This window comes from Anthonomus grandis, chromosome 9 (assembly GCF_022605725.1).
Source record: "Anthonomus grandis grandis chromosome 9, icAntGran1.3, whole genome shotgun sequence".
Taxonomy (NCBI): domain Eukaryota; kingdom Metazoa; phylum Arthropoda; class Insecta; order Coleoptera; family Curculionidae; genus Anthonomus; species Anthonomus grandis.
The window spans coordinates 29264923-29279037 of NC_065554.1; the positions used below are offsets into that span (position 1 = coordinate 29264923).

The 14115-nt window shown below is 24.3% G+C and overlaps 1 protein-coding gene across 1 annotated transcript in view; it reads left to right on the forward strand.

Annotated features, from left to right (window-relative positions):
* The first annotated feature begins 564 nt into the window (after positions 1-564).
* Positions 565-14115, forward strand: part of LOC126740130 (octopamine receptor beta-3R-like) — a 232481-nt gene continuing 218930 nt past the window's right edge. The window contains exon 1 of the mRNA XM_050446047.1: positions 565-805. The gene's annotated coding sequence lies outside the window, so the exon portion shown is untranslated. The remainder of the gene's footprint in view (positions 806-14115) is intronic.

Consider the following 14115-nt stretch of genomic DNA (forward strand, 5'->3'; position numbering starts at 1 on the left):
CTGCTGATGAGGCGGCAAATTTGGTTCTTGCACCCGGGCGGCAGAAACTCTAGGCTCGGCCCTGGCTGTTTATAGTCAAAGTCTTACAACTCAAGCGTCTATTAAAAGGTTTCGCGTTTCGCTTAATAGACTTAATGATTTCTGAGACTTTGAGTACTTATACTTTCTCTTCCTTTGCTCATATATCTAAGTCTCTTTGAGAATAATGGATGATTATTTCAAATACAATCATATGAAACCAAAATGTTCTATTTATCACAATTAAACGAAGAGCTTTGATGTTTCTGTTTGCCCCGAATGAGGCCTAATATAAGGCGAAACATTGGCAATTAAACAAAAAAATTCGAAAAGCTTGGATTTCTTTCTTTTGACCATTTATCCAACTAAAGCCTTAAAAATTACAAAAAAATAATAAAAAATTGGGGTCCAGAGATGATGATCACAGCCCAGGGGGGCGGGAGGGAGGCGCAATCGCAATCTTCTCTGGAGCGTCGCGGTGCCGGTGCCAAAATGCCGACGCCGCTCAGTCTGTTAACGGACGCCAACCAAGGTCTCGTATTAACGGGGGCGTCGCTACGCTCTACACCATCAGCTCAAACGACGCTCAATCTCGCTGAATAAACATTTTTTTTTTCGGTCCGTTCGAGCGTTTCTCGTCTTTGATCGAGGGTTTTTTTTTTTTTAGTGTTTTTTATGACTTTTGAGGGATTTTAAACGAGATATATGTATTTTTTTTCTTTCAGTGTTACGTGTTTGGTAATGTTCGCGCGATGTTAGTTTTTGAGGTAGAAATTGTTTTTATTACGTAAGTATCGAAGAATGTATAAGAGAGTTTGGAGTTACAATGTAGCGCAAATATGAATTTATTTTGTTAAAAGAGGATCGAATTTATCGAATTAAATGGGTATTTATGAGTGAAGTTCTCTTATAAGGTTAAGTTTTGGTAGTCTCCTCGCCACTCTTCCCATTCATCAACCAATCCGAAGGAATGTTTTTAAATAGCACTAACGATAATAATAATATAAATGTCTTTATTAAGAAAAATGCAATATCAAGAGGAAAAGTATATTTTTCTCAAAAGGCGAAGCCTAGCTGACTTTAAGACCAGCTACTCAACATTAACCCTTAAATTTCATATAACATAATAAATTAAATATAAAACAATACTATATTAAGATTTCTTAAATTAACTAGATTAATATATAAATTTTATTTAACAATTTTTTAAATAAACATTAATAAATACGATATTATCTAATAGCATATTAACAGGCTATACCTCAACAATGTTTTGCTAAGAATTAAAGAGAGTATTATTGAGAGTATTTCTTGAATTTTTTTGTGAAATGTAAGTAAAGATTTTTTAAACTAAAATGTTTGATATACTTAGTATACAATGATACTATATTATATGTAAAACAACGTTGAAAAATTGCCTTGTGATGATTCGGCATAGAAAGAGTATAAGAAAGAGTATCTAATGGGTACTATATGAACATCTTGTTGAAACAATAATTTAGGACTTAAATACTGCGTAACACATGTTTTTACGAAAAAGAAACATTAAGCCACTGTAGCTGATTAATTTTGTAAGAAATGTGATCGAATTTATTTAAGTTGTAAATAAATCTACCGCAATTCTTTTGGATTATTTGCAATCGTTGTCTATCTACAAAACTTGGATAATATAAAATTAGGCAATAGTATACTTTGAATAAAACTCTTTGTTCGCATACAGTACCTTTAGCGACAAGTAGCAGGCCTTGCATAAGTTATATACGGGGTGTTCGAAAAATAGACGGGGATATTTCAATGGGTGATTTCTTGTAAAAATGTATTTTTAAATTCTTAATCAAACAGAAAATATTAAAGTTAAAAAAAGGCAGTGGTGTACATTTTTTTGCCAATAATATTTGCTAAGATGTCCCCCGGGATGCCACTGGACCTTATAATTTTAATCTAATTTGGACTAAATTAGCCTCTTAATACAACAAGTAATACTGCCAAATTTCAAAAGAATCAAGTAAATATTTTTTTTATTAATAATAAAAAAATAATATAAAAAAAAATTATTACCCTGTATCTTGAAAACTGTGCGTAAAGTCTGCTAAATTTTATAAAAAAAAATATTTTTTTATTCTAAAACTTCGACAAAATGTACATAATTCAAAAATTTGATCAGCTTTAGTTTTGAAAATTTGTACACATATTCTATGGAGAATTTCATTGGACACCTATTTCAGCGTTTTTCAAAATTTGTACAAGATTTTGAGAAAATTTATATAAAAAAAATTAAATTTTTTATAAATAGAATTGTTTATTCTGAAAATTCGACAAAATGTGCATAACTCAAAAATTTGATCAGCGTTAGTTTTGAAAATTTGTACACATATTCTATGGAGAATTTCATTGGACACCTATTTCAGCGTTTTTCAAAATTTGTACAAGATTTTGAGAAAATTTATATAAAAAAAATTAATTTTTTTATAAATAGAATTGTTTATTCTGAAAATTCGACAAAATGTGCATAACTCAAAAATTTGATCAGCGTTAGTCTTGAAAATTTGTACACATATTCTATGGACAATTTCATTGGACATCTACTTCAGCGTTTTTCAAAATTTGTACAAGATTTTGAGAAAAAAATATTTTTATAAAAAAAATAATTTTTTATTCTAAAAATTCGACAAAATGTGCATAACTTAAAAATTTGATCAGCTTTAGTCTTGAAAATTTGTACACATATTCTATGGATAATTTCATTGGACACCTATTTCAGCGTTTTTCAAAATTTATACAAGATTTTGAGAAAAAAATTATTTTATAAAAAAAAATAATTTTTTATTCTAAAAATTAGACAAAATGTGCATAACTCAAAAATTTGATCAGCTTTAGCTTTGAAAATTTGTACACATATTCTATGGATAATTTCATTGGACACCTATTTGAGCGTTTTTCAAAATTTATACAAGATTTTGAGAAAAAAATATTTTTATAAAAAAAAATAATTTTTTATTCTAAAAATTCGACAAAATGTGCATAACTCAAAAATTTGATCAGCTTTAGTTTTGAAAATTTGCACACATATTCTATGGAGAATTTCATTGGACACCTATTTTAGCGTTTTTCAAAATTTGTACAAGATTTTGAGAAAAAAATATTTTTATAAAAAAAAATAATTTTTTATTCTAAAAATTCGACAAAATGCGCATAACTCAAAAATTTGATCAGCTTTAGTCTTGAAAATTTTTACACATATTCTATGGAGAATTTCATTGTATACCTATTTCAGCGTTATTTAAAATTTGTACAAGATTTTGAAAAAAAAAATATTTTTCTAAAAAAAAATAATTTTTAATTCTAAAAATTTGACAAAATGTGCATAACTCAAAAATTTGATCAGCTTTAGTCTTGAAAATTTTCACACATATTCTATGGAGAATTTCATTGTATACCTATTTCAGCGTTTTTCAAAATTTGTACAAGATTTTGAGAAAAAAATAATTTTATAAAAAAAATAATTTTTTATTCCAAAAATTTGACAAAATGTGCATAACTCAAAAATTTGATCAGCTTGAGTCTTGAAAATTTTCACACATATTCTATGGACAATTTCATTGTATACCTATTTCAGCGTTTTTCAAAATTTGTACAAGATTTTGAGAAAAAAATATTTTTATAAAAAAAATAATTTTTTATTCTAAAAATTCGACAAAATGTGCATAACTCAAAAATTTGATAGCTTTAGTCTTGAAAATTTGTACACATATTCTATGGAGAATTTCATTGGATACCTATTTCAGTGTTTTTCAAAATTTGTACAAGATTTGGAGAAAAAAATATTTTTATAAAAAAAATAATTTTTTATTCTAAAAATTTGACAAAATGTGCATAACTCAAAAATTTTATCAGCTTTAGTTTTGAAAAATTGTACACATATTCTATGGAGAATTTCATTGTATACCTATTTCAGCGTTATTTAAAATTTGTACAAGATTTTGAAAAAAAAAATATTTTTCTAAAAAAAATAATTTTTAATTCTAAAAATTTGACAAAATGTGCATAACTCAAAAATTTGATCAGCTTTAGCCTTGAAAATTTGCACACATATTCTATGGACAATTTCATTGGACACCTATTTCAGCGTTTTTCAAAATTTGTACAAGATTTTGAGAAAAAAATATTTTTATAAAAAAAAAATTTTTTATTCTAAAAATTTGACAAAATGTGCATAACTCAAAAATTTGATCAGCTTTAGCTTTGAAAATTTGTACACATATTCTTTGGACAATTTCATTGGAAACCTATTTTAGCGTTTTTCAAAATTTGTTCAAGATTTTGAGAAAAAAATATTTTTATAAAAAAAAATAATTTTTTATTCTAAAAATTCGACAAAATGTGCATAACTCAAAAGTTTGATCAGATTTAGTTTTAAAAATTTGTACGCATATTCTATGGAGAATTTCATTGGACACCTATTTTAGCGTTTTTCAAAATTTGTTCAAGATTTTAAGAAAAAAAATATTTTTATAAAAAAAAATAATTTTTTATTCTAAAAATTCGACAAAATGTGCATAACTTAAAAATTTGATCAGCTTTAGTCTTGAAAATTTGTACACATATTCTATGGACAATTTCATTGGACACCTATTTCAGCGTTTTTCAAAATTTATACAAGATTTTAAGAAAAAAATATTTTTATAAAAAAAAAAATTTTTTATTCTAAAAATTTGACAAAATGTGCATAACTCAAAAATTTGATCAGCTTTAGCTTTGAAAATTTGTACACATATTCTTTGGACAATTTCATTGGAAACCTATTTTAGCGTTTTTCAAAATTTGTTCAAGATTTTGAGAAAAAAATATTTTTATAAAAAAAAATAATTTTTTATTCTAAAAATTCGACAAAATGTGCATAACTCAAAAGTTTGATCAGATTTAGTTTTAAAAATTTGTACACATATTCTATGGAGAATTTCATTGGACACCTATTTTAGCGTTTTTCAAAATTTGTTCAAGATTTTGAGAAAAAAAATATTTTTATAAAAAAAAATAATTTTTTATTCTAAAAATTCGACAAAATGTGCATAACTTAAAAATTTGATCAGCTTTAGTCTTGAAAATTTGTACACATATTCTATGGACAATTTCATTGGACACCTATTTCAGCGTTTTTCAAAATTTGTACAAGATTTTAAGAAAAAAATATTTTTATAAAAAAAAAAATTTTTTATTCTAAAAATTTGACAAAATGTGCATAACTCAAAAATTTGATCAGCTTTAGCTTTGAAAATTTGTACACATATTCTTTGGACAATTTCATTGGAAACCTATTTTAGCGTTTTTCAAAATTTGTTCAAGATTTTGAGAAAAAAAATATTTTTATAAAAAAAAATAATTTTTTATTCTAAAAATTCGACAAAATGTGCATAACTTAAAAATTTGATCAGCTTTAGTCTTGAAAATTTGTACACATATTCTATGGACAATTTCATTGGATACCTATTTCAGCGTTTTTCAAAATTTGTACAAGATTTTAAGAAAAAAATATTTTTATAAAAAAAATAATTTTTTATTCTTAAAATTTGACAAAATGTGCATAACTCAAAAATTTGATCAGCTTTAGCTTTGAAAATTTGTACACATATTCTATGGATAATTTCATTGGACATCTATTTCACCGTTTTTCAAAATTTATACAAGATTTTGAGAAAAAAATAATTTTATAAAAAAAAATAATTTTTTATTCTAAAAATTTGACAAAATGTGCATAATTCAAAAATTTGATCAGCTTTAGTTTTGAAAATTTGTACACATATTCTATGGACAATTTCATTGGACACCTATTTCAGCGTTTTTCAAAATTTGTTTAAGATTTTGAGAAAAAAATTATTTTATAAAAAAAATTTTTTTTTATTCTAAAAATTCGACAAAATGTGCATAACTCAAAAGTTTGATCAGCTTTAGTTTTAAAAATTTCTTCACATATTCTATGGATAATTTCATTGGACACCTATTTCAGCATTTTTTAAAATTTGTTCAAGATTTTGAGAAAAAAATATTTTTATAAAAAAAAATAATTTTTTATTCTAAAAATTCGACAAAATGTGCATAACTCAAAAATTTGATCAGCTTTAGTCTTGAAAATTTGTACACATATTCTATGGACAATTTTATTGGACACCTATTTTAGCGTTTTTTAAAATTTGTTTAAAATTTTAAGAAAAAAACATTTTTATAAAAAAAAATAATTTTTTATTCTAAAAATTTGACAAAATGTGCATAACTCAAAAATTTTATCAGCTTTAGTTTTGAAAAATTGTACACATATTCTATGGAGAATTTCATTGTATACCTATTTCAGCGTTATTTAAAATTTGTACAAGATTTTGAAAAAAAAATATTTTTCTAAAAAAAATAATTTTTAATTCTAAAAATTTGACAAAATGTGCATAACTCAAAAATTTGATCAGCTTTAGTCTTGAAAATTTGCACACATATTCTATGGACAATTTCATTGGACACCTATTTCAGCGTTTTTCAAAATTTGTACAAGATTTTGAGAAAAAAATATTTTTATAAAAAAAAAATTTTTTATTCTAATAATTTGACAAAATGTGCATAACTCAAAAATTTGATCAGCTTTAGCTTTGAAAATTTGTACACATATTCTTTGGACAATTTCATTGGAAACCTATTTTAGCGTTTTTCAAAATTTGTTCAAGATTTTGAGAAAAAAATATTTTTATAAAAAAAAATAATTTTTTATTCTAAAAATTCGACAAAATGTGCATAACTCAAAAGTTTGATCAGATTTAGTTTTAAAAATTTGTACGCATATTCTATGGAGAATTTCATTGGACACCTATTTTAGCGTTTTTCAAAATTTGTACAAGATTTTGAGAAAAAAATATTTTTATAAAAAAAAATAATTTTTTATTCTAAAAATTCGACAAAATGCGCATAACTCAAAAATTTGATCAGCTTTAGTCTTGAAAATTTTTACACATATTCTATGGAGAATTTCATTGTATACCTATTTCAGCGTTATTTAAAATTTGTACAAGATTTTGAAAAAAAAAATATTTTTCTAAAAAAAAATAATTTTTAATTCTAAAAATTTGACAAAATGTGCATAACTCAAAAATTTGATCAGCTTTAGTCTTGAAAATTTTCACACATATTCTATGGAGAATTTCATTGTATACCTATTTCAGCGTTTTTCAAAATTTGTACAAGATTTTGAGAAAAAAATAATTTTATAAAAAAAATAATTTTTTATTCCAAAAATTTGACAAAATGTGCATAACTCAAAAATTTGATCAGCTTGAGTCTTGAAAATTTTCACACATATTCTATGGACAATTTCATTGGACACCTATTTCAACGTTTTTCAAAATTTGTACAAGATTTTGAGAAAAAAATATTTTTATAAAAAAAATAATTTTTTATTCTAAAAATTCGACAAAATGTGCATAACTCAAAAATTTGATAGCTTTAGTCTTGAAAATTTGTACACATATTCTATGGAGAATTTCATTGGATACCTATTTCAGTGTTTTTCAAAATTTGTACAAGATTTGGAGAAAAAAATATTTTTATAAAAAAAATAATTTTTTATTCTAAAAATTTGACAAAATGTGCATAACTCAAAAATTTTATCAGCTTTAGTTTTGAAAAATTGTACACATATTCTATGGAGAATTTCATTGTATACCTATTTCAGCGTTATTTAAAATTTGTACAAGATTTTGAAAAAAAAAATATTTTTCTAAAAAAAATAATTTTTAATTCTAAAAATTTGACAAAATGTGCATAACTCAAAAATTTGATCAGCTTTAGCCTTGAAAATTTGCACACATATTCTATGGACAATTTCATTGGACACCTATTTCAGCGTTTTTCAAAATTTGTACAAGATTTTGAGAAAAAAATATTTTTATAAAAAAAAAATTTTTTATTCTAAAAATTTGACAAAATGTGCATAACTCAAAAATTTGATCAGCTTTAGCTTTGAAAATTTGTACACATATTCTTTGGACAATTTCATTGGAAACCTATTTTAGCGTTTTTCAAAATTTGTTCAAGATTTTGAGAAAAAAATATTTTTATAAAAAAAAATAATTTTTTATTCTAAAAATTCGACAAAATGTGCATAACTCAAAAGTTTGATCAGATTTAGTTTTAAAAATTTGTACGCATATTCTATGGAGAATTTCATTGGACACCTATTTTAGCGTTTTTCAAAATTTGTTCAAGATTTTGAGAAAAAAAATATTTTTATAAAAAAAAATAATTTTTTATTCTAAAAATTCGACAAAATGTGCATAACTTAAAAATTTGATCAGCTTTAGTCTTGAAAATTTGTACACATATTCTATGGACAATTTCATTGGACACCTATTTCAGCGTTTTTCAAAATTTGTACAAGATTTTAAGAAAAAAATATTTTTATAAAAAAAAAAATTTTTTATTCTAAAAATTTGACAAAATGTGCATAACTCAAAAATTTGATCAGCTTTAGCTTTGAAAATTTGTACACATATTCTTTGGACAATTTCATTGGAAACCTATTTTAGCGTTTTTCAAAATTTGTTCAAGATTTTGAGAAAAAAAATATTTTTATAAAAAAAAATAATTTTTTATTCTAAAAATTCGACAAAATGTGCATAACTTAAAAATTTGATCAGCTTTAGTCTTGAAAATTTGTACACATATTCTATGGACAATTTCATTGGACACCTATTTCAGCGTTTTTCAAAATTTGTACAAGATTTTAAGAAAAAAATATTTTTATAAAAAAAATAATTTTTTATTCTTAAAATTTGACAAAATGTGCATAACTCAAAAATTTGATCAGCTTTAGCTTTGAAAATTTGTACACATATTCTATGGATAATTTCATTGGACATCTATTTCACCGTTTTTCAAAATTTATACAAGATTTTGAGAAAAAAATAATTTTATAAAAAAAAATAATTTTTTATTCTAAAAATTTGACAAAATGTGCATAATTCAAAAATTTGATCAGCTTTAGTTTTGAAAATTTGTACACATATTCTATGGACAATTTCATTGGACACCTATTTCAGCGTTTTTCAAAATTTGTTTAAGATTTTGAGAAAAAAATTATTTTATAAAAAAAATTTTTTTTTATTCTAAAAATTCGACAAAATGTGCATAACTCAAAAGTTTGATCAGCTTTAGTTTTAAAAATTTCTTCACATATTCTATGGATAATTTCATTGGACACCTATTTCAGCATTTTTTAAAATTTGTTCAAGATTTTGAGAAAAAAATATTTTTATAAAAAAAAATAATTTTTTATTCTAAAAATTCGACAAAATGTGCATAACTCAAAAATTTGATCAGCTTTAGTCTTGAAAATTTGTACACATATTCTATGGACAATTTTATTGGACACCTATTTTAGCGTTTTTTAAAATTTGTTTAAAATTTTAAGAAAAAAACATTTTTATAAAAAAAAATAATTTTTTATTCTAAAAATTTGACAAAATGTGCATAACTCAAAAATTTTATCAGCTTTAGTTTTGAAAAATTGTACACATATTCTATGGAGAATTTCATTGTATACCTATTTCAGCGTTATTTAAAATTTGTACAAGATTTTGAAAAAAAAATATTTTTCTAAAAAAAATAATTTTTAATTCTAAAAATTTGACAAAATGTGCATAACTCAAAAATTTGATCAGCTTTAGTCTTGAAAATTTGCACACATATTCTATGGACAATTTCATTGGACACCTATTTCAGCGTTTTTCAAAATTTGTACAAGATTTTGAGAAAAAAATATTTTTATAAAAAAAAAAATTTTTTATTCTAAAAATTTGACAAAATGTGCATAACTCAAAAATTTGATCAGCTTTAGCTTTGAAAATTTGTACACATATTCTTTGGACAATTTCATTGGAAACCTATTTTAGCGTTTTTCAAAATTTGTTCAAGATTTTGAGAAAAAAATATTTTTATAAAAAAAAATAATTTTTTATTCTAAAAATTCGACAAAATGTGCATAACTCAAAAGTTTGATCAGATTTAGTTTTAAAAATTTGTACACATATTCTATGGAGAATTTCATTGGACACCTATTTTAGCGTTTTTCAAAATTTGTTCAAGATTTTGAGAAAAAAAATATTTTTATAAAAAAAAATAATTTTTTATTCTAAAAATTCGACAAAATGTGCATAACTTAAAAATTTGATCAGCTTTAGTCTTGAAAATTTGTACACATATTCTATGGACAATTTCATTGGACACCTATTTCAGCGTTTTTCAAAATTTGTACAAGATTTTAAGAAAAAAATATTTTTATAAAAAAAATAATTTTTTATTCTTAAAATTTGACAAAATGTGCATAACTCAAAAATTTGATCAGCTTTAGCTTTGAAAATTTGTACACATATTCTATGGATAATTTCATTGGACATCTATTTCAGCGTTTTTCAAAATTTATACAAGATTTTGAGAAAAAAATAATTTTATAAAAAAAAATAATTTTTTATTCTAAAAATTCGACAAAATGTGCATAACTCAAAAATTTGATCAGCTTTAGTCTTGAAAATTTGTACACATATTCTATGGACAATTTCATTGGACACCTATTTTAGCGTTTTTTTTTATTTGTTCAAAATTTTAAGGAAAAAACATTTTTATAAAAAAAAATAATTTTTTATTCTAAAAATTCGACAAAATGTGCATAACTCAAAAGTTTGATCAGCTTTACTTTTAAAAATTTGTACACATATTCTATGGATAATTTTATTGGACAACTATTTCAGCATTTTTTAAAATTTGTTCAAGATTTTGAGAAAAAAATATTTTTATAAAAAAAAATAATTTTTTATTCTAAAAATTCGACGAAATGTGCATAACTCAAAAATTTGATCAGCTTTAGATTTGAAAATTTGTACACATATTCTATGGATAATTTCATTGTACACCTATTTTAGCGTTTTTCAAAATTTGTACAAGATTTTGAGAAAAAAATAATTTTATAAAAAAAAATAATTTTTTATTCTAAAAATTCGACAAAATGTGCATAACTCAAAAATTTGATCAGCTTTAGCTTTGAAAATTTGTACACATATTCTATGGACAATTTCATTGGATACCTGTTTCAGCGTTTTTCAAAATTTATACAAGATTTTGAGAAAAAAATATTTTTATAAAAAAAAATAATTTTTTATTCTGAAAATTTGACAAAATGTGCATAACTCAAAAATTTGATCAGCTTTAGTTTTGAAAATTTGTACACATATTCTATGGAGAATTTCATTGGACACCTATTTTAGCGTTTTTCAAAATTTGTTCAAGATTTTGAGAAAAAAATATTTTTATAAAAAAAAATAATTTTTTATTCTAAAAATTCGACAAAATGTGCATAACTCAAAAATTTGATTAGCTTTAGTTTTGAAAATTTGCACACATATTCTATGGATAATTTCATTGGACACCTATTTTAGCGTTTTTCAAAATTTGTTCAAGATTTTGAGAAAAAAATATTTTTATAAAAAAAAATAATTTTTTATTCTAAAAATTTGACAAAATGTGCATAACTCAAAAATTTGATCAGCTTTAGTTTTGAAAATTTGCACACATATTCTATGGAGAATTTTATTGGACACCTATTTCAGCGTTTTTCAAAATTTGTACAAGATTTTGAGAAAAAAATAATTTTTAATTCTAAAAATTCGAAAAAGTGTGCATGTGAACAACTTGATATGAAACGTTTTGCTGATAAATTCGTTCGTTTTTATTCCAGATATTTGAAATCTTTCATATTTTTTGGAAATTTTAAAAAGAAATTATTGTAAAGTCAAAAATTAAATTTTTATTTTTCCAAAAGTTTATCGTAAAGTACGTTATTTCTGTATTCTTTGAGAATTCGCGTTCCTGATCCTCTTATAAAATGACGATTACACCGGTTAAAATTGGAAAATATATTCTTTTGCGCAGTTCTTTGTAAACTGTCACTATCACTGGTCATCTGTCAAAAATTATTGCAAAGTTTCACGTCAAACTCGTTTGTTCTAAAAATAAGGTTCATATATAGGTATTAGGAATTTGATGTAATTTTTTCGCCATTTTGGACTAATTTTCATTGACGTAACTTTTGGCGATTTTTTTTTATTTTTAATAAAGAATTATTATAAATTTAATATAATTATTAAAAAAAATTTGTAATTTTCAAATTGTCTTTAATATTTCAAGTTAAACATATCAAGATTCTTTGGCTTCTGTCCAACATTTTTGCGACTTTTGCAAAAATTTATCATAATAAATAATGATCTTTGCGAGTAATTTAATGTCACCAAAAAATCCGGCTCAAAGGAGCGCTCATGTTAAGGGCTTTCTAATTTTTAAAAAATTTCAATAATATTTGCAATGAAGCTTTCTTTAATTATCCAAGAGTTTCTTTCAATGTATTTTGAATTTTTTAGAAGATCTTCCAATTTTTAAGGATAATTAAAATAAAATGGTTTTGGAAACCTTAAGTTATTTCTTTCGTCCAAGCATTTAAAGTAATTTTTATGGATAAAAAGCGTCAATGTTTACGTATTCAGTTTTTTTATTTCAAAAATACCTAGAAGACTAAAATAATGTTTTTCTTCCAGGCATTTTTATGTAATAATGTTTTTTTATTTCATCAACGCCTGGACTAGTCGGGCTTTTACTGAAAAGACGTTTTTTCAAAAAATTATAATTTTAATACTTGTTCCGCAAATATCCGCTCTGAGGACCGAATATACTACAAATTTCTCAATTTGGAAAAAAAAGAGCCTAAAATGGACTCGAACTTTTGCATTACTTCAATTATAACCCAATCACAGTACAACAATTTCAAATTTCCCTCCAAACCTAAACTACTCACCGTCGAATTACAGTCAAAACATTTACGAGTCATTTGATTTGTAGGAATCCGTTAACGCCATTTATTAGGAATGATGACTATCTTGTAATAAAATAAATGGAGAGGTGATGAGGAAGAGACATAGTACCATCATATGATTGAAGTTTTTAATTTTGTTTTTTTTTAATAAAAAAATGTTCAAATCGATTTTCCCCGGGTAATTTAATCAATAATGAGTCTGAAAACCCGAATCTTTTTTAATTCCTTCTATTTTCATCATAAATAATCGACTTTTAAACAGAAATTTGAACAATTCAACAACGTGTAAGCTTCGTTCATATTTTCAATTAAACTTTCTTCAATTATCCAAGAGCTCTTTTCAACTCTCCGGAAGAATTGAACATTTTTATATTTACATTTACTCAAAAATTCGGCTCCCATTATGCAAATAATAGTCACTTTCAAACGGAACATTTCCTCTTCCTATTCAATGAAAAAGTAACCATAAACCGATTAAACAGATCCAAAGCTGAAGAATATTCTCTAACAACTTAAAAATCCTTAATCAATTCCAAATATTTTACATCAAAGTTCCTCTAAAGTTACTTAAAACTCGTGAGTTTCCTTTAGTGAAGTTTCCGGGGCGCGGTAATTAAATCAACTTAGAAACAACCTGCCCACCTCCCCGCTACATCTGTAACATCATAAATCTGCTTTCTAACTCATTTAATTACGGTAACCGAGAAGTTTTCTCCAAGTATTAAATACTTTTACTACTATTTTGGATGTTTTAGTTAAAATTCTGTGCTTACTTGAGAGCACAGGGATTATTTTATGATTTAATTAATTTTTAGTTTGTTACGATTCGTGCACAGGGTATTAATAGATCAATAAAACTCTATCAGGTGCTACTAATGTAAATGTATCAAAATCTACTACTTTAATTAACTTTAGCATAATACGGAACAGACGGAGTCAGGAGTTGCCCAAAGCGTAATTTGTTATTCAGGCATCTGTAGTACATGTTGCCTTGATCCAGTAGGAATGTGTTTGCGAAGTTAACATGTATGTTCAAGTTTACTGCATATGTTTCTGCTGCCCCATTACCAAAGTTATCAGGCAACAAAAAAAGAGATTTTTAAAGGAAACTTATTAAGGTTCAGCTCTTAGAGTCGGTCAGTTATCCGGTCCTTTGTTCGATCTTTCCACTTATAGGCTTAAGGGATTTACGTATGATACAAAAG